General features: G+C 35.5%; 1 pseudogene; it reads left to right on the top strand.

Annotated features, from left to right (window-relative positions):
- The first annotated feature begins 1553 nt into the window (after positions 1–1553).
- LOC143683311 (DNA ligase 3 pseudogene) overlaps positions 1554–25941 on the top strand; it is a 35662-nt pseudogene continuing 11274 nt past the window's right edge.

Raw genomic sequence — 25941 nt, 5'->3', positions numbered from 1 at the left:
AAACCTTCAAAATTCTCCATTCAAATATTATTGTTTATGTTTTCAAATACTATTAAAGTTTCATGAGTCTCATATTTGTTATCGCTTTGTGTACTGAGAAATTTTCTGATTATAATCATCCAAACATCTCTTTTTGCATCACATTATTTTTCATCTTTAATATATTGTGTTATTTAGCTTATTGATTTTAATGCCCATGTTGGTAATACTCACACTCTCTTACTTGGATAAAGATTCTTTCTATTTTCTTCTTTTTAATAGCATCCTAATCTTTCTTTGTGGATATCAAATTTACCTGTTCTATTGGTTCTTCCTTTGTGTTTTTGAATTTCGTAACATGTCCATTTGCTCTTTCATATGTACGTCTTAAAAAGTACTCATATTAGTTTAGATAACTGAGGTTTTTCTCTACAGCTTTATGTAGTATGTTTTCTCTTTTTTCAATCTGACGTCTCATGAGACAGACTGTAGTCTGTGGAGTGTGGATAAGGAAACAAGGATTGCTAACCTATGACTTCGACAGAGAGGCAAGTTTGGAAACCCTTCCCTTCTTCAAATCATGTGAGAATGGTAGAGAATTTACTGTTAAGATGAGTCATATTGCTTTGCCTTGTCTTTCATTCCATCATGTTTTTTTTTGGGGGGGGGGCTGGTGACAATATTGTCACCAAATTGAAATGCGGTTCATTGATGAATTACTCTAATTATTTTCCAGTGACCAAATTCTATTCTTTGTACTGAATAATCCTTTGTTTGTTACATCTTGAGGGCCCTTTTAGGAAGAACCTTATTTATCTCTGAGAAATTTTTCCCTGCTTTTATTTCTTCATCATTCTGATCCCTTATACTGTTTAGTAATCTGAAATTTCATAAAAGATCTCATCCTCTTATAGGTCAAGATTCAAATACTTCTTCAACGGGACAATAGGCGTGTTTGCTTAAAGTCACCAATGCTAACCCAGGTCTATATACCAGATACTGTAGCCTTCTTTTACAACTCTTGAGCTTCATTCTGAAGTGCTCTCCTTTACCCGCTTATCATAAAACTGTCAGTCTAGTTCTTCTTTCCCTGGCTCCCCCTAACTTGCCTGTTACCCTGTTTATAACCTTGTCTCCCCTGTTGGCCCTGTATTCCAGGTCATTTACACTACTGCCGTCTCATCTGTAATTCGGGTTTTTCCCTCTAGCTTCCCTATACAAAACTCCTTCTCTGCCTTTGGCCACAGAATATTGGTGCCATCGTTTACGCCTGATGTTTTGTACAAGTTAATCGCTGTCCTGCAAGCTGGAACTCTTCAGTGATGCTAATGGTACTGCTGTGGAAACGTCTGTCCTCAGTAAACGCAATTAATAAATTGTTGTTCAGAGATGTCCTGAGATGTGATATTTGTCAAAAAAGAATTTATCCGGGGATACCTGATTCTAGTGGCAAGTTTGGGAAGCAAGTTTTACAGCATTTTTATGAATAGTCTCTTCACTTAGCAAATACGTAAAGTAAGATTTGATGTTTATTAGTTTTCAGTTGCCAGTACAAATGATAAACCTTGGTGCCAATGTTGAGAGACATTCCTAATTCTACCAGGAAGTCAAGAGTCACTGAGTATTTCAAATTCACTGGAGGAGGAAAGAGCGTGCAGGTGAAGAGAGAGGATCTCTTGAAAACTCACAAAGGTGATACAGGTATGACGGCTTCTAGAGTTCCTAAGGGACAGCAAGATATTAAAATGGAAATTTTTTTTTTGTATGCTATATGGTGGGGATCACATTTCATACATTTTCCATGTGAGTATCCTGTTTTTGAAGTACCATTTGTTGAATTTTTGTTTGTTTGCTTGGCTGTTTATTTATATTTTTTGGGAAATGCATGGGCCAGAAATCGAACCTGGGTCCCTGTTTGACAGACAAGCATTCTGCCACTGAACTACCCTTGTATCCCTAAAATGGGAAATTTTGATAAGAGAATTAAACTAGATGTTTGATTTGTGAAATAATGAAGAATATCTATGCCAAAAGGAAATACAGCACAAATGGGAAAAAATAATTTAACAGACTTGGACTTTTGGATTTGTATACAATCAGAGATAAGAAGAATTAATCTAATTTTCCCCATGATTTATATTTTTCATTTTGAAATCTATGCCATTTTTTTTTTTTTTTTTAAACATTTTCTTGTTTTTATTGTATTCTGTTTCTCCGTTTTTGTTACATGGGCTGGGGCCGGGAATCGAACCGAGGTCCTCCGGCATAGCAGGCAAGCACTTTGCCCGCTGAGCCACCGCGGCCCGCCAATGCCATTTTTTAAAGTACTTTTTAAAAGAACAATCAAATTTAATAGCTATGGTCAGTGCTTTCATTCGGCTGGACCACAGTGTGCACTGGGGGTAACTGAAGGACAATTAACTTCCAGTTCATGATTTCATTTCTTAACCCTTGTCAATGAATTCCTCACACTAAGAGTAAAGTCTTTTTGATTTCAAATCCTCCTGTCCCAATTCTTTCCGCTCCTTTGTGTGATGTGCTCGCATCTACACGGAGAGGAGAGGGGCATGCTCTGTAAGAATTTGCAAATTACCCTGAGGAGGCCCTGAATTACAATTGCCTGCACATCCAGGGAGGGGTGGAGTGATTTTTGGGTAATGATAAAGCTGCAGTGGCATGTTCAATTGTATGCATAAGTGCTTAATCATTTCATAATGTATGTGAATTATCTTCAAAGATGACTTTTTTTATTCTCCAGAAACTGATGGCTACAAGCAAAAACCTTAAGTTGGCACAAAAGTCACTTTGAAGCACTTTGGACTGCTTCCCAGATCTGCTCTACCTCTCTTTTTTCCTGCACAGTGACATCAGCATTTCATGTTTCAATATTTATTCTAAGAAAAAGTAATTTCAAAACTAAATAAACAATGATATCATTAAATTGGCAACATTGAGGAAATAACAAAAACATCTCCATATGCTCTATATCTTTTTAAAATTGAGGGGTGTAGAAACAAATAAAGAATATGACTTAATTAATCAAACCTAGCTTATAAAATTGATAAAATAAAAAAGGCTTTTCTCAATCTAGAAAATGTACAAGTTGTTGTTTTTATCTCTCAAATGTGATTTATGATTGACTATCACAAAATTAACTCTATCTCATATTTTAAAAAATGCTTTACATTTAGAATTCAAGGACATATCCCTTGTTGAGAGCTTATACGACAAATGTTACTGAACTGGCAGGAGACAGAAAACTGTTTAGTTCAATTATATTGACACTGAAAACTAATAGGCTTATTCTATATGGGGTGTTAGATGCATTATAAGTGGTTCGACTTTTAAGTTAATGCATTGTATGAATTAGATAGGTGAAATAGTATGAAAAATAAAAGTAGAATACATTTTTTGAAACTTTATATAACCTAAATGTCTTCTTTGTATCTGTGATAAAGTGAGCAAGTCAGAAAACACTAAAATATTTTACTGTGAATAAGCTTCGTTCATGGCCCTGTGCTGGTCACTTTGACATTTAACAGGAAGCCCAGTTTAGAATCCTTATTTTAAGGAGTTAAAAAATTAGTAAAGGGAGACAGTACAAAGCTAACAACACATGAGGATTTTTGCCATATGAGACTCAGAAAAAGGAATCCTGTAGGCAAAGGACACATTTGAGAGAATCTGCTCAGTCTTTACTCCATCAATTACTCTGAATCAAATTAGTTTGATGACTTCTGAATAAAGTTTCAGATTCAGTTGTATCCCTTTAAACATGCCTTCCCTGACCACAAGTTGTCCACAATAAAATTCCTTTCAATTTTGAAACCCTAAACTACTTAGTCTTCATTTAATATGTATATATGATAATTTGCATATGATATTTTCTATTATGTATTCAGTGCTTCCAATTATACTGACATCTTCTCACAGTCGAGACCATTCATATCAACCTTTTGTTTATCCATCACCCAACCTAGTGTATTATATATATTAAATGTTTCTGATCAAATACAACATCTTGTAATTGTAAGAGATACAGTTTATAGCATGTGCCCCTCCCAAATCCCCAGGAAGAGGTAGTCCTATGTACCATATGATCCCCTCTCCAGACAGAAATATTTAGAACTATCCCAGTGGCAAACAATCCATAGACTTTCCAATAAACATGCCATGTAAGAACATGAACCCATCAGCTTATGTCTATTAAGAATTTAACGTAAGCAATGCAGAGAGACTTACTATCAGTAGTAGACTATGGATGGGCCAGATGGGTCGTTATGAAGAATAAAAGTGTGGGCATACTGAGACAAAAATAGCATGTCTGAGCAGAGGTAGAAAGCTGAGAAAAAGGGGCAGATGAAGCAGACATGACATAGTAAGAGGACCCAGAGAAATGTACTTACTGTATAGGGAGCTTTTGCAGGAACAGTTTCAATTTGCAAAAACTCATTTGTATTTCATTTTCTACCTGAGGAATTGGAGGACAAATCAGAATATTTTATGTATAATTTGAAGAAAAAAGTTCTTTCAAGTTGTTTTTATAATCAGATCTTGGATAAGCCACACTTAATATTTGACAACCATTGCTGAAATATGTGTGATATCTTAGACTGAATTATTTTTATCACTGGAGCAGATAAGTAATGTAAAGAAACTTGCTTTCCTTAGTGAAAAAATATCATTTAAATTCAAAATATTCACAACCAAATATTTCATTTGCTTATTTATTTTAGCTGGATAATCAAAACATTAAACCTGTTTTTTGTGTATGTTTTAGTTTGCTAAGTCTGCTGGAATGCAATACACCAGAGATGGACTGGCTTTTATAAAGGGGATTTATTTAGTTACAAATTTACAGTTCTTCATAGGAAAGGCAGCTAACATTCACCTGGGTTTCTCTGTCACAATGGAAAACACATGCTGACATCTACTGGCTCTTTCTCCTGGCTTATGGTTTCAAAGGGCTTTCCATGGGGCAGTTCCTTTCTGCCTCTCCTAATGCCTTGGTCTGTGTCAGCTCTGATCTCTAAGCTATGTTGTGCTGGACTGCTGAGCTGTTTTTTATTTTATTTTAATTTTTTCTGAGCTGTTTTTGACTCCATTTTTTAAGCCTCCAACTAATTAAATTAAATATCACTCATTGCAGAAAGCACTCCCCTTAGGGGACCGCAGATGTAATCAGCCATAACTGAATTTTACATGCTGATTATTTAAGTCCACAACAGCAGAACAACTGGGCATCATCACCTGGCCAAATTGACACCAGAACCCAAGTATTACAATATACAATATCAATTTTTTTTGTATGCTATATGCTGGGGTCACATTTCAGTCTTTTTCCATATAAGTATCCTGTTATTACAGCACCATTTGTTGAAATTTTGTTTGTTTTCTTTCTTTCTTTGCTTGTTCTTTTTCTATTTGTTTTTTTTTTTTCATGAGGCTGGGGAAGTGCATGGGTTGGAAATCAAACCTGGGTCTCTGGCATGGCAGGAGAGAAACCTACTACTGAACTACCCTTGCACCCCCACCATATCACATTTTAAAAATCTGTTCAAACAAATTAGAAAACCTAATGAAATGGACAAATTCCAGTGAACACACAGAATACGTATACTGACTCAAGAATAAATAAAAGATATATATAAAATAACTGGTAAAGAGTTTGAAAAACCAATAACCAGGGAAAAGATTGAATCAGTAATCAAAAACTTCCAAACAAAGAAAAGCCCATAGCCAGATGACTTTACAGGGAGATTTTTTACAAGCATTCCAAGAATAACTAACACCAAACTTGTTCCATGTTTTCCAAAAACAAAAATGAAAAGGAAGGAACACTCCCTAATCCATTCTATGATGTTGCCCTCACCCTCATACCAAAGCTGGATAAAGAGACCACAAGACAAGAAAATTAAAGGCCAATATCCCTTATGGGTATAGGAGCAAAAAGGATTAAGAACATAGTAACAAACTGAATCCAACAATACATCAAAAGAATTATACTCCTTGATCAAGTAGAATTTATCTCAGGTGCACAATGGTGGTTTAAATAAGGCAATCAATTAACATAATACACCACAGTAATGCAGTGAAGTGAAGAAAAAAAAAAAAGATCATCGCAGTTGATGCAGAAAATGTATTTGACAAAATCTAGCACCACCACATGATAGCTACACTTAGAAAACCAGTAATAGAAGGAAACTTCCTGAACCTGATAAAAAGCATATTTGAAAATCCCACGACTAAAGTCATATTCAGTAGTGAAAGACTGAAAGCATTTCTTCTAAAATCAGGAGCCAGACAAGGAGTCCCACTGTCACCACAGCATTGTACTGGAAGGTCTAACCAAAGCAATTCAGCAAGAAAAAGAAACACATTTTATTTAAACTGGAAATGGAGAAGTGAAGCTCTCTCTGCTTGCAGATGGCATAATCATACATTCAGATAATACTGAAAAATCTACAACCAAGTTCCTAGAGCTAATAAGTGAATTCTGCAGAGTGGTAGGATTCAAGATCAACATCCCCAAATCAGTACGGTTTCTATACACTTGTAAGAAACAATTTGAAGAAGAATTCAGGAAAGAAGATTGCATTTATAATAACAACTAAAAGAATGCCAGAATACCTAGGGATTAATCTAAGCAAATATGTATAGGACTTGTACACAGAAAAGTAGAAAACATTGCTAAAAGAAATCAAAGAATACTTAAGTAAATCAAAAGACATACCATGCACATGGGTTGTAAGACTAAATATTAAGATGTGAAATCTACCCAAAGCAATTACATATCATTTACAATCCCTAATCAAAATTTCAACAACATTCTTTGCAGAAATGGAAAAGACTATCATCATTTTTTCTAACAATCATCAAATTTATATGGAAGCATAAGAGGTCCCAAATAGTCAAACCCATGTTATAAAAGATTTTGAGGTTGCAGGACTCACACTTTTGAATCATAGAACTTATTACAAAGCCACAGTAATCAAAACAGCATGTACTGGCACAAGGACAGAAATATTGAACAATGGAATTGAGAGTTCATAAATCCACCCTCACATTTATGGCCAATGGAATTTTGACAAGGGGACAAACTCCATTCAATTTGGAAAGAATAGTCTTCAAAAAATGATGCTGAGAAAACTGGATCTCCATGTGCAAAAAGAAAGTGGAACTCTACCTCGAATCATATACAAATAACAACTCCAAAGGATTAAAGACCTAAATGTATGATCCAGTACTATAAAACTCCTAGACAAAACTGAAGGAAATCTTCTTCAGAATCTTGTATTAAATAATGCTTTTTTTTTAATTGGCAAACCAAAATAACATACAAACACAAACATTCTTTTTTTTTATTAATTAAAAAAATTAACTAACACAACATTTAGAAATCATTACATTCTACATATGCAACCAGCAACTCTCAACATCATCACAGAGGCATGATCATCATTTCCTAGTACATTTGCATCAACCCAGAAAAAGAAATAGCAAGACAACAGAAAAAGAAATAAAATGATAATATAGAGAAAAAATAAAAATAAAAAATATATTAAAAAAAACTATAGCTCAGATGCAGCTTCATTCAGTGTTTTAACATAATTACATTACAATTGAGTAGTATTCTGCTGTCCATTTTTGAGTTTTTGTATCCAGTCCTGTTGCACAGTCTGTATCCCTTCAGCTCCAATTACCCATTATCTTACCCGATTTCTAACTCCTGATGGTCTCTGTTACCAATGACATATTCCAAGTTTATTCTCGAATGTCCGTTCACATCAGTGGGACCATACAGTATTTGTCCTTTAGTTTTTGGCTAGTCTCACTCAGCATAATGTTCTCTAGGCCCATCCATGTTATTACATGCTTCATAAGTTTATTCTGTCTTAAAGCTGCATAATATTCCATCGTATGTATATACCACAGTTTGTTTAGCCACTCGTCTGTTGATGGACATTTTAGCTGTTTCCATCTCTTTGCAATTGTAAATAATGCTGATATAAACATTGGTGTGCAAATGTCCGTTTGTGTCTTTGACCTTAAGTCCTTTGAGTAGATACCTAGCAATGGTATTGCTGGGTCATATGGCAATTCTATATTCAGCTTTTTGAGGAACCGCCAAACTGGCTTACACAGTGGTTGCACCATTTGACATTCCCACCCACAGTGGATAAGTGTGCCTCTTTCTCCGCATCCTCTCCAGCACTTACCATTTTCTGTTTTGTTGATAATGGCCATTCTGGTGGGCGTGAGATGATATCTCATTGTAGTTTTGATTTGCATTTCTCTAATGGCCAGGGACATTGAGCATCTCTTCATGTGCCTTTTGGCCATTTGTATTTCCTCTTCTGAGAGGTGTCTGTTCAAGTCTTTTTCCCATTTTGTAATTGGGTTGGCTGTCTTTTTGTTGTTGAGTTGAACAATCTCTTTATAAATTCTGGATACTAGACGTTTATCTGATACGTCTTTTCCAAATATTGTCTCCCATCGTGTAGGCTGTCTTTTCTACTTTCTTGATGAAGTTCTTTGATGTACAAAAGTGTTTAATTTTAAGGAGCTCCCATTTATTTATTTCTTTCTTCAGTGCTCTTGCTTTAGGTTTAAGGTCCATAAAACTGCCACCAATTGTAAGATTCATAAGATATCTCCCTACGTTTTCCTCTAACTGTTTTATGGTCTTAGACCTAATGTTTAGATCTTTGATCCATTTTGAGTTAACTTTTGTATAGGGTGTGAGATATGGGTCCTCTTTCATACTTTTGCTTATGGATATCCAGTTCTCTAAGCACCATTGATTGAAGAGACTGTTCTGTCCCAGGTGAGTTGGCTTGACTGCCTTATCAAAGATCAAATGTCCATAGATGAGAGGGTCTATATCTGAGCACTCTATTCGATTCCATTGGTCGATATATCTATCTTTATGCCAGTACCATGCTGTTTTGACCACTGTGGCTTCCTAATATGCCTTAAAGTCCAGCAGCATGAGACCTCCAGCTTCGTTTTTTTTCCTCAAAATACTTTTAGCAATTTGGGGCGCCCTGCCCTTCCAGATAAATTTGCTTATTGGTTTTTCTATTTCTGAAAAATAAGTTGTTGGGATTTTGATTGGTATTGCATTGAATCTGTAAATCAATTTAGGTAGGATTGACATCTTAACTATATTTAGTCTTCCAATCCATGAACACAGTATGCCCTTCCATCTATTTAGGTCTTCTGTGATTTCTTTTAACAGTTTTTTTGTAGTTTTCTTTGTATAGGTCTTTTGTCTCTTTAGTTAAATTTATTCCTAAGTATTTTATTCTTTTAGTTGCAATTTTAAATGGAATTTGTTTCTTGATTTCCCCCCTCAGCTTGTTCATTACTAGTGTATAGAAATGCTACAGATTTTTGAATGTTGATCTTGTAACCTGCTACTTTGCTGTACTCATTTATTAGCTCTAGTAGTTTTGTTGTGGATTTTCCTGGGTTTTCGATGTATAGTATCATATCGTCTGTAAACAGTGAAAGTTTTACTTCTTCCTTTCCAATTTTGATGCCTTGTATTTCTTTTTCTTGTCTAATTGCTCTGGCTAGAACCTCCAGCATGATGTTGAATAATAGTGGTGATAATGGACATCCTTGTCTTGTTCCTGATCTTAGGGGGAAAGTTTTCAATTTTTCCCCATTGAGGATATTAGCTGTGGGTTTTTCATATATTCCCTCTATCATTTTAAGGAAGTTCCCTTGTATTCCTATCTTTTGAAGTGTTTTCAACAGGAAAGGATGTTGATTCTTGTCAAATGCCTTCTCTGCATCAATTGAGATGATCATGTGATTTTTCTGCTTTGATTTGTTGATATGGTGTATTACATTAATTGATTTTCTTATGTTGAACCATCCTTGCATACCTGGGATGAATCCTACTTGGTCATGATGTATAATTCTTTTAATGTGTTGCTGGATTCGATTTGCTAGAATTTTGTTGAGGATTTTTGCATCTATATTCATTAGAGAGATTGGTCTGTAGTTTTCTTTTTTTGTAATATCTTTGCCTGGTTTTGGTATGAGGGTGATGTTGGCTTCATAGAACAAATTAGGTAGCTTTCCCTCCACTTCAATATTTTGAAGAGTTTGAGCAGGGTTGGTACTAATTCTTTCTGGAATGTTTGGTAGAATTCACATGTGAAGCCGTCTGGTCCTGGACTTTCTTTTTGGGAAGCTTTTGAATGACTGATTCAATTTCTTTACTTGTGATTGGTTTGTTGAGGTCATTTATTTCTTCTTGAGTCAAAGTTGGTTGTTCATACCTTTCTAGGAACTTGTCCATTTCATCTACATTGTTGTATTTATTAGTGTAAAGTTGTTCATAGTATTCTGTAATTACCTCCTTTATTTCTGTGAGGTCAGTGGTTATGTCTCCTCTTCCATTTCTGATATTATTTATTTGCATCCTCTCTCTTCTTCTTTTTGTCAATCTTGCTAAGGGCCCAACAACCTTATTGATTTTCTCATAGACCAACTTCTGGTCTTATTGATTTTCTCTATTGTTTTCATGTTCTCAATTTCATTTATTTCTGCTCTAATCCCTGTTATTTCTTTCCTTTTGCTTGCTTTGGGGTTAGTTTGCTGTTCTTTCTCCAGTTCTTCCAAGTGGACAGTTAATTCTCGAATTTTTGCCCCTTCTTCTTTTCTGATATAGGCATTTAGGGCAATAAATTCCCCTCTTAGCACTGCCTTTGCTGCGTCCCATAGGTTTTTGATATGTTGTGTTCTCATTTTCATTCACCTCGAGATATTTACTAATTTCTCTTGTAATTTCTTCCTTGACCCACTCGTTGTTTAAGAGTGTGCTGTTGAGCCTCCATGTATTTGTGAATTTTCTGGCACTCTGCCTATTACTGATTTCCAACTTCATTCCTTTATGATCTGAGAAAGTGTTGTGTATGATTTCAATCTTTTTAAATTTGTTGAGACTTGCTTTGTGACCCAGCTTATGATCCATCTTTGAGAATGATCCATGAGCACTTGAGAAAAAGGTGTATCCTGCTGTTGTGGGGTGTAATGTCCTATAAATATCTGTTAAGTCTGGCTCATTTATTGTAATATTCAAATTCTCTGTTTCTTTATTGATCCTGTCTAGATGTTCTGTCCATTGATGAGAGTGGGGAATTGAAGTCTCCAACTATTATGGTAGATGTGTCTATTTCCCTTTTCAGTAATTGCAGTGTATTCCTCACGTATTTTTGGGTGTTCTGATTCGGTGCCTAAATATTTATGATTGTTATGCCTTCTTGTTCAATTGTTCCTTTTATTAGTAGATAGTATCCTTCTTTGTCTCTTTTAACTGTTTTATATTTGAAGTCTAATTTGTTGGATATTAGTATAGCTACTCCTGCTCTTTTCTGGTTGTTATTTGCATGAAATATCTTTTCCCAACCTTTCACTTTCAACCTATGTTTATCTTTGGGTCTAAGATGTGTTTCCTGTAGACAACATATAGAAGGATCCTGTTTTTTAATCCATTCGGCCAGTCTATGTCTTTTGATTGGGGAATTCAGTCCATTAACATTTAGTGTTATTATTGTTTGGATAATATTTTCCTCTACCATTTTGCCTTTTGTATTATATATATCATATCTGATTTTCCTTCTTTCTACACTCTTCTCCATACCTCTCTCTTCTGTCTTTTTGTATCTGACTCTAGTGCTCCCTTTAGTATTTCTTGCAGAGCTGGTCTCTTGGTCACAAATTCTCTCAGTGACTTTTTGTCTGAAAATGTTTTAATTTCTCCCTCATTTTTGAAGGACAATTTTGCTGGATATAGAAGTCTTGGTTGGCAGTTTTTCTCTTTTAGTAATTTAAATGTATCATCCCACTGTCTTCTTGCTTCCATGGTTTCTGCTGAGAAATCTACACATGGCCTTATTGGGTTTCCCTTGTATGTGATGGATTGTTTTTTTCTTGCTGCTTTCAAGATCCTCTCTTTCTCTTTGACCTCTGACATTCTAACTAGTAAGTGTCTTGGAGAACACCTATTTGGATCTATTCTCTTTGGGGTGTCCTGCACTTCTTGGATCTGTAATTTTAGGTCTTTCATAAGAGTTGGGAAATTTTCAATGATAATTTCTTCCATTAGTTTTTCTCCTCCTTTTCCCTTCTCTTCTCCTTCTGGGACACCCACAACACGTATATTTGTGCGCTTCATATTATCATTCACTTCCCTGAGCCCCTGCTCAAATTTTTCCATTCTTTTCCCTATAGTTTCTGTTTCTTTTTGGATTTCAGATGTTCCATCCTCCAGATCACTAATTCTAGCCTCTGTCTCTTGAAAGCTACCATTGTAGGTTTCCATTGTTTTTTTCATCTCTTCTACTGTATCTTTCATTCCCATAAGTTCTGTGATTTGTTTTTTCAGACTTTCTATTTCTTCTTTTTGTTCATCCCATGCCTTCCCTCCCTCAATTTATTGATTTGGTTTTTGAAGAGGTTTTCCATTTCTGTTCGTATATTCATAATTACTTGTCTCAGCTCCTGTATCTCATTTGAGCTATTGGTTTGTTCCTTTGACTGGGCCATATCTTCAATTTTCCTGGTGTGATTTGTTATTTTTTGCTGGCGTCTGGGCATTTAATCAGATTTCCCTGAGTGTGGGACCCAGCAGGTTGAAAGACTTTCCTGTGAAGTCTCTGGGCTCTGTTTTTCTTATCCTACCCAGTATGTGGTGCTTGTCTGTCTGTGGGTCCCACCAGCAAAAGATGTTGTGGCTCCTTTAACTTCGGAAGACTCTCGCTCCTGGGTGTGTGGTGGAGACAGAGGAAAGGTTGTAGGTTGGTTTTAATGGCTTCAAATTGTGAAGTCCTGGGATCCGAATTCCTTGAGAGAGGGATTCCACCTGTGTTGCGTTTCACCCCTCCCGGGGAAGGTTCAGGTGGTAGAGAGCCCTGAAAGCAGCCTGTTGCTGCATTTGGGGCAGTTGCAACCTGTGTAATCCCAGCACTGAGCCCAGAGGCAACCAAGCCTTTTTTGGGTGTAAAGTTTAGGACGCTACTTCCTATTACTAGGTCTTGAAGATGTTTCCCTACATTTTCTTCTAGAAGCTTTATGTTGCTAGTACTTAAATTTGGGTGTTTGATCCACTTTGAGTTAACTTTTGTATAGGGTGTGAGGTAAGGCTCCTCTTTCATTCTTTTGCCTATTGATATCCAGTTCTCCAATGCCCATTTATTGAAAAGACTATTTTGTCCCAGTTTAAGGGATTTGGAGGCCTTGTCAAAAATCACTTAACCATATATTTGGTGGTCTATTTTTGCACTCTTGATTTGATTCCATTGGTCAATGCTTCTATCTTTGTGCCACTATTATGCTGTTTTGGCAACTAAGGTTTTATAATAAGTTTGAAAATCAGAAAGTGTTAATTCTCCCACTTCACTCTTCTTTTCTAGGGTGCTTTTTAGCTATTTTGAGACTCTTTCCCTTCCAGGTGAATTTGGTAACTAGCTTTTCCAAGTCTTTATTGTAAGTTGTTGAAATTTTGATTGGTGTGTTGAATCTGTAGATCAATTTGGGTAAAATTGACATCTTAACTATATTTAACATACCTATCCATGAGCAGGGAATGCCTTTCCACCTATTTTGATCATCTTTGACTTCTTTTAGAAATGTTATCTATCTAGTTTTCTGTGTACAAGTCTTTTACATCCCTAGTTAAGTTCATTACTAAATACTTGATTCTTTTAGTTGCTGTTTTGAATGGAATTTTTTCTTTAACTGACTTCTCAATTAGGTCATTATTTGTGTATAGAAATGTTACTGATTTCTACACATTAATTTTATATCCTACCAACTTGCTGAATTTGTTTACTAGCTCAAGTAACTTTATTGTAGATTTCTCAGGATTTTCCTGAGTATAGTATCTTGTCATTTGCAAATAATGAAAGTTTTACTTCTTCCTTCCCAATTTGGATGCCTTGTATTTCTTTGTCCTGCCTGAGTACTCTAGCTAGAATTTCTAGTACAATGTTGAATAATGGTGGTGACAGAGGACGTCCTTGTCTCATTCCCAACCTTAGGGGGAAAGCTTTCAGTCTCTCTCCATTGAGTATGATGCTGACTATGAATTTTTTATACATGCCTTCTATCATATTGGAGAGCTTAATTTGATTTCCATCTCTTGAAGTGTTTTTACCAGGAAAGGATGTTGAATTTTGTCAAATGCTTCTTCAGCATTAATCAAGGTGATCATGTGATTTTTTTCCTTTTGATTTTTTAATGTGCTCTATAACATTAATTGATTTTTCTTGTGTTGAACCATCCTTGAATTCCTAGTATAAAATCCACTTGGTCATGGTGTATTTCTTTTAATGTGTGGTTGGATTCAATTTGCTAGTATTTTGTTGAGCATTTTGGCCTGTACGTTCATTAGGAGATTGACCTGTAGTTTTCCTTTCTTGTAGCATCTTTACCTGGTTTTGGTTTTAAAGTGATATCAGCTTCATAAAATGAGTTAGATAGTGTTCCTTTTTCCTCAAATTTTTAGAAATGCTTGAGCAGGATTGATGTTAGTTCTTTTGGAATGTTTGATAAAACTCCCATGTGAAGCCATCTGGCCCTGTACTTTTTGTTGCAGGAAGATATTTGGTGACTGATTGAATCTCCTTACTTGTGATTGACTTGTTGAGGTCTTCAGTTATTTTCCTGAATCAATGTAGCTTGCTAGTGTGTTTAGAGGAATTTGTCCATTTATCTAAGTTGTCTAGTTTCTTGGTAGGTAGTTATTCATAGTATCATCTTAGGATTTATTTCTTCAGAGTCTGTGGCAATGACCCTCCTCTCAGTTCTAATTTTGTTTATTTGCATACTCTTTTTTTTTTTTGTCAGTATTGCTAGTGGCCCATCAATTTTATTGATTTTCTCAAAGACCCAACTTTTGATTTTATTGATTCTTTCTGTTGTTCTTTTGTTCTCCCATTCATTTAACTCTGCTTTAATCATTGTAATTTCTCTTCTATTTTCTTTGGGGTTAGTTTGCTGTTCTTTCTCAAGTTCCTCCAGGTAAGTAAGTAAATCCTCAATTAGTGCTCTTTCTTCTCTTTTAACATAGGCATTCAGGGCAATAAAATTCCTTCCCAGCACAGCCTTTGCTGCATCCCATAAGTTCTGATATGTTGTATTCTCATTTTCATTCATCTCCAGAAAACTACTGATTTTTCTAGAAATTTCTTCTTTTACCTACTGGTTGTTTAGGAGTGTGTTATTTAATCTCCATATATTTGTGATAGTTCTTATTCTTTGGTGGTTACTGATATACAGCTTCATTTCATTGTGATCAGAGAAGGGGCTTTGAATAATTTCAATGTTTTTAAAGTTATAAGGAACTGTTTTGTTCCCCAGCGTATGATCTAACCTAGAGAATGTTCCATGAGTACTATAGAAGAATGTATGTCCTGGTGTTTGGATGTGTAACAGAATTATATATGTCTGTTAGGTCTAAATCATTTATCAAATTGTTTAACTTCTCTATTTCCTTGTTGATCCTCTGTTTGTTCTATCTGTAGAGGGGAATGGTGTATTGAAGTCTCCTTATTATTTTTGAAATGTATATTACTCCCTTCAGTTTTGCCAATGTCTGTCTCATGTCCTTTGGAGCTTCTTGATTGGGAGCATGATCATTTATGATTGTTATTTGTTCTTTGTTAATTGTCCCTTTTATTAATATTAGTTTTCTTCTTTGTCTCTTATGATGTCTCTACATTTAAAGTCTGTTTTGTTTGATATTAGTATAGCTTCTCCTGCTTCTTTTGGTTAGAACTTGCATGGAACATCTTTGTCCATCCTTTCACTTTCAATCTATTTGTATCCTTGTGTCTAAGATGAATCTCTCATAAGCAGTATATAGCTGGATTATATTTTTTAATCCATCTGCCAGTCTGTATCATTTAATTGGTAAGTTTAGTCCATTAAGATTCAAAATTATTACTGAAAAGGCATTTCTTTAATCCACCATCTGATTCTTTGGATTTTATTTGCCAGATCTACATATTCTTTTCTTTCTCTCTTTTTATCCTTTAAGTTACTCTTTCTTCCTAGTGCTCTTCAATTCTACACCCTTCTCCAGATCTCCCTCTCCTGTCTTTTTCTTTTCCTTTTTTTCAAGTGGCAGAACCCCCTTTAGTATTTCTTATAGGGCTGGTCTCTTGTTGACAGATTCATTCAGGATTTGTTCATCTCTGAAAATTTTAATCACTCCCTCAGTTTTGAAGGACAATTTGGCTGGGTACAGAATTCTTAGCTGGAGTTCTTTCTCTTTCAGTATCTTTAATTTAGCATACCACTGCATTCTCCCCTCCATAGTGCCCATATGGTAGTCTGAACTTAGTCTCATGTGGTTTACCTTGTAAGTATTAGATATTTTTCTTCTTGCCACTTTTAGGATTTTCTGCTTTTTTCGATATTTGAAAGTCTGATTAGTTATGTGTCTTGGGGAAGACCTATTTGGATTTATTCTATTTGGAGTTCATTGAGCTTCTTTGATTTGCATATTTATGTCCTTTATAAAAGTCGGGAAAACTTCCCCCATCATATCCTCAACTAATCTTCCTATCCCTTGACTCTTCTCTTCCCCTTCTGGGACACCAGTGATTCTTATATTTGTGCATTTTGTTTTGTCCATCAGTACCCTGAAGTCCAATTTAAAATTTTCCATCTTTTTTGCCATTTGCTGTTTGAATGTTCAAAATCAGTTCTCATATCCTCTAGTTCCCTTATTCTTTCTTCTGCTCTTCAAATCAGCTACTGTGTGTCTCAAGTATAGTTTTGGTCTGAAGCATCTTTAATCTCTGTGATATTTGCTATTTTCCTATTTATTCTTTCAAATCCCTCTTTTGCTCCTCTAGTGCCTTCTTGATCTCCTTTATGTCATTAGCCTTCCTATTTATTTTATTTAGTACAGTTATATTAACATCTTTGATTAGCTGTTCCAAAGTCTAGATCTTCTTCAGTGTTTTAATTGGGTCATTAGGCTATGCTGTATCTGTCTGTATCTTGATATCCTTAGTAATCTTCTGTTGTCTTTGTGGCATGTAAATATCTTGATAGGTTTGCTTTGGAAGTTGATTTCCTTCAGTAGTCTAAAGCTTTGTATTTGCAAGATGGATATGGAGCAGGATGCAGGGTGTAGGAGCAGGATGCAGGGTGTAGGGTGAGGCACAACAGTGCAATGATGCATTGGAGCACAGGTATAGGCACAGGTTGGGGATGCAACACTGGTGCTTGTGAGCATGGGGTTAAGGTTGTGAGGTTGTAGAGGTTTGGTTTGGAAGCTGTGGGTATGTGGTACAGCTCAGTCAGACCATGGAGCACAGGAGCACGCTGTTGCCTGGTGGACACAGAGGTAGAACATTCCTAGTCCTGGTCTCCCCTTCTTTGCAGTCCCTAGGGCTCCAGGTTTCCTTTTGGAAAGGGGCTTATTAGGCTGTTTGCACTAGCTATATGGTGTCCAGTTCTTTGCATTTCAATTCTTCAACTGTTGCAACCAGGGTCTCTCTATGTGATGTAGTAGAAGACCCTCCCATTCTGGTCATTTACACACCAGAATCTCTGTCTTATTCACCTTCCCGTATCTTTTCTAGCTGTTCCTTGGAGTAGGGGTGAACTTGACCTATCTTACTCTGCCTCTGCAATTCTCTAGGTAATGCTTTCTGAAACTTTATACCCAAAGCACAAACAACAATAGAAAAAATATATATATGCAACTAGGACATTATCAAAATTAAAAACTTTTATGCCTGTAAGGACTTTATCATAAAAGTAAAATGGCAACCTACTAAATGTGTGAAAATATTTAGAAATGACATGCCTGATAAGGATTTATAAATCATACAACTCAACAATAAGAAATCAAACAATCTAATTTTAAATGGGCAAAAAATTAAGTAGACACTTCCCCAAAGACGTTATATAATGGCCAAAATGCACATGAAAACGTGCTCAACATCATTATTCCTCAGAGAAATGCAAATCAAAACCACAAGGTACCATTTCTTCCCCCTCTGAAATGGCTAGTATTAAAAAAAAACAGAAAAGTACAAATGTTGGATAGGATGTGGAGAAATAGGCACACTTATTCATTGTTGGTGGGAAGGTAAAATGGTGTAGCTGGAAGGCTATTAGGAAGTTCCTCAGAAAGTTAACTATAGAATTTCCATAAGACTCAGCAATTCCACCTCTCAGTATTTACCCCAATGAATTGGAAGTGGGAGCTCTAACAGATATTTTCACACCAATATTCATAGTGGTATTATTCACAACTGCAAAATGATGGATGTAATCCAAGTGTGCATTAATCCAAGTGTTAAATGTGGTAGGTACACAGAATGAGATATAATTCAGCTATAGAAAGGGATGAAGTTCCTGTGCATGTGAGAAAACATGGAAGAATCTTGACGGAATCATGTTGAGTGAAATAAACCAGACACAAAAAACCAAATATTGTTTAATTTTCCTGATATGAAATAATTAGAATAAGCAAGCTCATAGAGTCAGAATTTCTAATATAGGTTTGGAGTAGAAAATAAGGAATATGGCTTAAAATGTGCAGAGTTTATAATCAGAACAATGAAAACAATTGGTGATAGATGGGGGTGATGGCAGCGGAGCATTGCAAATGTAATAAACAGCACTGAATTATTCAATGGATATTGAATACTGAATTATATATTTCAATATGATTAAAAGGGAAAATTTTCTCTTTTATATATGTTACTACAATAGAAAAACAAAAATCCATGTATCTGTACTACATAAACTGTGAACTGTGTTAAACCATGGAATATAGTTAATAGTACAATTATCAAAAATATGCTTCATATCAATTGTAACAAACATACCCATGCAAAGTGTTGATTATACAGTAGAATATGGGAACCTTCTAACTTATACATGATTCTTCTACAATCCTACAATTTAGCTAATAAAAGATAGCCATTTTTGATGCTAATAAGGTGCAAGAATTTGATGCAGAATGAGAGGCAGGTTGGTCTAACAATTAAAAGCTCAGACTCTGTAGTGAGGCTGACCTGGATTAGAATTACAGTGTTGCCAGCCACCACCTGTGGCTTTGAAAAGCTGCATCACTTTATGAGTTTCTGTTTCCTTCTGTTTATAGTGGAACTATGTTTCTAAAGCCCAGGGTCATTGTATGGATTAGATAATATCATGCAGGTAAAATGCTCAATGTAGTGACTGGTACTTAATAAATCTAGCTACTTAGGATGTTTAGAAGATAGCGTGAGGACAAATATACCTCAAACACCAAGTACTTCAATGTGCCTCTCATTTGACCTCCTCATCTCTATCAGAAAAATGGCATTAGGATGGTGAAAGGGGCTAAATATCTAGAAACAACCTTTGTTTTCTACACATGAAAAGCAACAAGAACCTTTTTAAGGAGAGGGGGGAAATCAGCTCAATAAGGAAAAATCAAAATAGATTTAAATGGAACCATATCTTGCTACATTAGTACTGTTTTTTATCTTCAATTTATGTCTGAATATTCACTTATGCTTTGAGGAGGTTGTGGAGCACAGCTTGAACTCTGAGTACCCCAAATTAAAAGCATAAGATGCACTAAGATTCTAAGTGTTTTAAACATTTCTTTTAAGGATTTTATTCCTCTATGTGGCTTGGTAACATTGTAACAACTGTTCAATCATTCTGTGAACTCATTTTGTGAACTCCTTTGGATACCCTAATCAGGGTATTTCTGATCAAGTGTTTTCAGATGATCAACATGGTATTTCATAAAAATCATATGATATTGCTTTTAAGAGTTTGCAGTGTAGTTAACAATTCTAAAAAACGTATCTGGATAGCTCTGATTTAGTTTATGTTTAAAATACCATTTCTAACATTTATATTCAAGATTATGTTTAATTTATTAAACTCTCCCCAATGACAGAATGTGTCAAGAAGACCAATTTAAGTGATACAATTTTCAATTTAATTTTGCAAATATATATTGGGCAATTACAGTATGTAAGCCACTATGTTAGACTTAGTTAAGAATATACTATGAAAAAGACAAGGTCTCTGCCCTACAGTCTGTAAAGGAAACATAAGCAGCATATGAGTTTGTATTTATCTTCAAAATTCACTTCAAAAATCTTTTCTGTATTGCTGTTATAGTTTCCAGGGAATAAGTCATATTCTCCAAAATTGTAATTATCTTTTACTTCCTGAAGGAAGTAAATCATACGTACAAGCTCAGTGAACTAGTTTTTGTTTTGTTTTCCTTGAGGAAACAAATTCATGATAAATTTTATAAAAGAAGCCAAGTCTAGAAGCCAGAGATTCTCACTTTTGTTCCATATCCTCCAAATCATATTTTGCTCTGTCAGAACCACTATTCTGACAAATGAAAGACCATTGTCTGTTATATGGAAAGGATAATAAGAAGACTCACTATGCAGGGATAATTTGAGAGGGTCATCTTTGCTGGTATGATATTTGTAAGATAGAAAGAGGAATTGCTGCTATTTTCAGTGAAGAAAAAGGAAAAAGTGGTACAGAGATAGTAAAAGGCCGCCATGAAAGAGGAATATCTATTTGCTTTTCTGTCCTAACGAAGTGAGATGAAGACACTGAAATTCCCTAATTCATAGAATGCATTTATTTCCACTGTTGGGTCATGACAAGTTGTGCTTCAGGACAGAGGAAGTGAGAAATAATGTAATAGTATATGTCCTGAGTATGAATCTCTGTGTGCTAATGTTTGGCTAAAATGTCCAGAAAATTCAAAACAAAAACATTAAAATAACTAACTTCTTGTAAAAACGAACACTGCAGCTTCATTCACTAAGGTTTTTATGCTATGTTAATTTTAAAAAAGTATTTTTATTGAGATATCTTCACATGCATAATGTGTGGCATCCATCCAAAGTATACAATCAGTGGCAGTGTATTCATCACGATGGTTTTTTTTTAGAACACTTGCATCACTGTAGAAAAAGAAATAAAAAGAAAACCTCATACAACCCAAACACCTTACCCCTCCTTCTCATTGACCACTAGTATTTAAATCTACTCAATTTTTAAATCCTTTCCCCTCTTATTATTTTTTCATTTTAATACTTTTTTTTTTATACATCTATCCATACCCTGGCTAAAAAGAGCATCAGACCAAAGTTTTCACAATCACACAGCCACATTGTAAAAGCTAAATAGTTATACAGTTTTTTTTTTTTCAAAATTAAAGGTTACTGGAATATAGCTCAACAGTTTTAGGTGCTTCCCTCTAGAAATTCCAAATATAAAATAAACTGTGAAGAGATATCTATATAATGTATAAGAATAGCCTCCAGAATAACCTCTCAACTATGAGATCTCTCAGCCACTAAAAATTATTTTGTCTCATTTTTCTCTTCCCACTTTGGTCAAGAAGTCTTTCTCAATCCCATGATACTGTGTCCTTAATTATCCAGGAAGTCTCCCATGTTGTCAGGGAGATTTGCACCCCAGGGAGTTATGTACCATGTAGTGGGTAGGGCAGTGTGTTCACTTACCAAGTTGCCTTAAAAAGAGAGGCCACATCTGAGCAACAAAAGAGGTTCTCTGGGAGTGACACTTTGGCATAATTTGAATTGGGCTCAGTCTATCCTTTGTAGGAATAGGTTTCATAGGGGTGAACACCAAGATTGAGGGCTCAGTCTATGGAATTAGTTGTCCCCACTGCTTGTGAGAATATCAGATGGGAAAGTTTAATATTTCCTCCTTTTTCCCCTGTAACCCAAGGGGACTTTGCAAATACTTTTTTATCCTCAGCCCAAATTACACTGGAATGTATTGGGGCATCACACAAACCTATACAATCCAACAAGTTCTCACATCCTGTTCAGATTCCATGCAATTATCATGTTTGAATAAACTGACCATAAAGTTAAATAGAAAATATGCTACCCCAAATAGAAATTTTGCACCAAATAAACATCTCTTCCTTTAGTCTTCAACACAGAATTTGAAATTTTAAAATGTAGATAATATCAGCATTTACCCTGCTTTCTGATTTACCTTAGTCATATCCAGATCACCTTCAATCACATTTCTAGTCAAAATCTGATCACTAATGCAATTTTTTAAGCAGTTGCTGTATGGGGTGATGCTGATTTTTATAGCTTTAGCATTCTTACTCTGAGTCTCAAGTGTCACATAAATACCCACAGTTTCAGGGAATGACCAGCTTATATACAAACAGCTTAGTATCTCAGAATTTAGAATACCAATTACAACTCCTGAATATATATGATTATTGTAAGAATTTATAATCTGGGACTCTTTACAATAGGCCCAAAGCTGATAATCCATGCTCTTGACTTCAGTTCTCCAAGTTTGTATATTATAGTTAGTCCATGTGAGTGAGGCATGATAATATTTGTCTTTTTGTTTCTGACACTTGGTTCAACATACTATCTTCAAGTCTCATTTATCAATTGCATGCCTCATAGCTTCATTCCTTCTTGCAGCTGCTAAATAGTCCGTTGAATGTATACACCACCATTCCCCCTTCCATTGCTCAATCCTTGTATCTTTAGGCCACCTCCATCCATTTCCAATTATGGAAACTGCCTCCATAGACACCAGTGTGTAAATGTCCATTCCTGTACCCACTCTCATTTCCTCCAAGTATGTGCTAAATAATGGGGTTTCAGGACCATATGGTAACCTCACCCTAGCCTCCAGTGGAACCACCACACTGCCCTCCAGATGGCTTGCACTGCTTAGCTTCCCTACCAACAGTGAATAGGTACACTTGTTTCTCCACATTTTCATTAGCACTTGTTTCTCTCTGTTCATTTTTAAACAATTTTATTTGCAAACACCACAATCCAACCTAAGTATGTAGACATGCCTTCACTGCCATATCTATATGAAGATATTTCCTTTTCTTCCACAAAGAATCCATAATCCTCCCCCATATCCCCTGCTACTTGACATTTAGTTTTGGAATAATGCCTTTGTTACGTTCAGTGGAAGCATATTGCAATGTTACTGTTGACTGTGGACCCCAGCTTGCATTGATTGTATTTCTTCCTGTATACCAACCCATTATCAACAACACCTTGCAATTTTGATATTCATTTGCGCTCCCTCAAGCAAAGGTGTTTTTATATTTGTATATTTAATTGCCACCATTGTCCATTCTACGCATTCTTAAGTATATCATCTCAGTCTTTATCTTCTAGCTTTCCTTCCAGTATCATATGTGACCCCAGACCTTCTACCTCAACCAAACTCATATCCAGCTTCATTCATTGTCCTTATATTACAGTGCTACTATCAGATAATATTGTACTATCCATTTCTGAATTTTTATAATCAACCCTACTGCACATTCTGAATTCTTTCCCAGCCAAATGCCAAGCCTCTATCTTATTGCTATCTCCTGATGACCTGTGTTCCTAACTTTAACTCTCAAAGTTCACTCATTAATGTTAGTTCATATTAATGAGACCATACAGCATTTGTCCTTACTTTCACTCAGTATAATGTCCTTAAAGTTCATCCATAATTGTTCACATGCTTCATGACTTTATATCATCTGATAGCTGCATAGTTTTGTGCTGGTTTGAAATGATGTATGTACCCTAGAAAAGTCATGTTTTAATCCAAATCCTATTTTTTAAAGACAGTCATTTCTTTTAATCCCCATTCAGTATTGTATGTTTGAATCTGTAATCAGATCATCTCCCTGGAGATGAAGAGTAGTTGTTAAACTGGATTAGGTGGAGGCGTGTCTCCACCCACTTGGGTGGGTCTTGATTAGTTTACTAGACTCCTATAAAAAAGAAACATTTTGGAGATAGAGTTAGTGAGAGCAGAGCAGAAGGACATAGCCATAAGAAGTAGAGTCCACCAGCCAGCGACCTTTGGACATGAAGAAGGAAAATGCTTCCTGGGGAGCTTCATGAAATAGGAAGACAGGAGAGAAAGCTAATAGATGATGCCATGTTCACCATGTGCCCTTCCAGATGAGAGAGGAACCCTGACTACGTTCACCATGTGGCTTTCCAGATGAGAGAGAAACTCTGACTGTTTTTGCCATGTGCTCTTCCACTTGAGAGAGAAACCCTGGACTTCATTGGCCTTCTTGAACCAAGGTATCTTTCCTTGGATGCCTTTGTCTGGACATTTTTATAGACTTGTTTTAATTGGGACATTTTCTCAGCCTTAGAAGTATAAACTAGCAACTTATTAAATCCTCCTTCTTAAAAGCCATTCTATTCCTGGTATATTGCATTCCAGCAGCTAGCAAAGTAGAGCAATATTTCATCATATATATGCACCACATCTTGTATTTAGCCCCTCATCCATTGATGAACATTTGGGATGTTTCCGTCTCCTGGCAATCATAAAAATGCTGCTATAAATGTTGATATGTAAATGTTCATTTGTGTCCTTGTCTTCAGTTCCTATGAATATATACCTGGTAGGGGATTGCTGGATCATATGGTAACTCTATACTTAATTTCTGGAGGAACCATCAAACTGCTTTCCAGAGTGGTTGCATCATTTTAAATTCCCACCAACAGTCAATAAGTATGTCTCTTTCTGCACATCCTCTCCAGCACTTGCTATTTTGTCTCTCTCTCTTTTCTTAATATGATGGCCATTCTAGTGGGTGTGAGATATCTCATTTTAGTCTTGATTTGCATTCCCCTAATAGCCAGTGAAGATGAACTTTTAGCCATTGGTATTTCCTCTTCTGTTCATTTTTTTCCATTGGGTGTTTGTCTTTTGTTGTTGAATTGTAGAAATCTTTAGATATTCTGAATATTAAACCCTTAACAGATATGTGGCTTCCAAATATTGTCTGCCATTGTACAGGCTACCTTTTTACTTTCCTGACAGAATTATTTAATGCACGAAAGTGTTTAATTTTGAGGAGATCCTGTTCATCTATTTCTTTCTCCATTGGTCATGCTTTGGGTGTAAGGTCTAGGAAACCACCTTCTATCACAAGATTTGTAAGATATTTCCCTATATTTTATTGTAAAAGTTTTATGGTCTTAACTCTAATGCTTATGTCTTCAATATATTTTGAGGTAATTTTGTATGGGGCATGAGGTATGGATCGTCTTTCATCCTTTTGCATATGGATATCCAGTTCTCCAAACACCATGTATTGAAGAGGCTGTTCTGTCCCGGTTGGGTTGGCTTGACCACCTTATCAAAAATCAGTTGTCCATAAGTGAGAAAGTCTATTTCTGAACACTCAACTTTATTCCATTGGTCAGTACATCTATCTTTATGTCATTACCATGCTGTTTTGACCACTATAGATTAGTAATATGCCTTAAAGTCAAATAGTGTAATACCACCCCTTTCACTTTTCTTCCCCAAGTTATTTTTAGCTATACAGAGAACAGTGCCTTTCTGAATAAATTTGGTTATGGGTTTTTCTATTTCTGCAAAGTAAGATTTTGAATTTTTAATTGGTATTATATTGAATCTATAAATCAATTTGGGTATAATTGATATCTTAATTATATTTAGCCCTCTGATCCATGAACATGGTATGCCTTTCCATTTATTTAGGCCATCCAGGATTTATCTTAACAATTTCCTGTAGTTTTATATGTATAAGTCTTTTATATCCTTAGTTAAATTTATTCCTAATTATTTGATTCTTTTTGTTACTTCTGTAAATGGAATTTTTTTCTTGATTTCTTCCTCAGATTGTTCATTGCTAATGTATAGAAACACAATCGATTTTTGGGTGTTGAAGTTGTTCCTTGCCACTTTTCTGTATTCATTTATAAGCTGTAGTAACTTTGCTGTAGATTTTTCAGAATTTTAGATATATTATATCATGCCATCTGCAAAGAGTGAGAATTTTACTTCTTCCCTTCCACTTTGGATGCCTTTTCTTTTTCTTGTCTAACTGCTCTGAGTAGAACTTCCAGCACAATGTTGAATAACAAT

This window comes from Tamandua tetradactyla, chromosome 5 (assembly GCF_023851605.1).
Source record: "Tamandua tetradactyla isolate mTamTet1 chromosome 5, mTamTet1.pri, whole genome shotgun sequence".
NCBI lineage: Eukaryota > Metazoa > Chordata > Mammalia > Pilosa > Myrmecophagidae > Tamandua > Tamandua tetradactyla.
The sequence above is the reverse complement of the archived record's forward strand: the minus strand, read 5'-3'. Positions and strand labels throughout refer to the sequence as shown.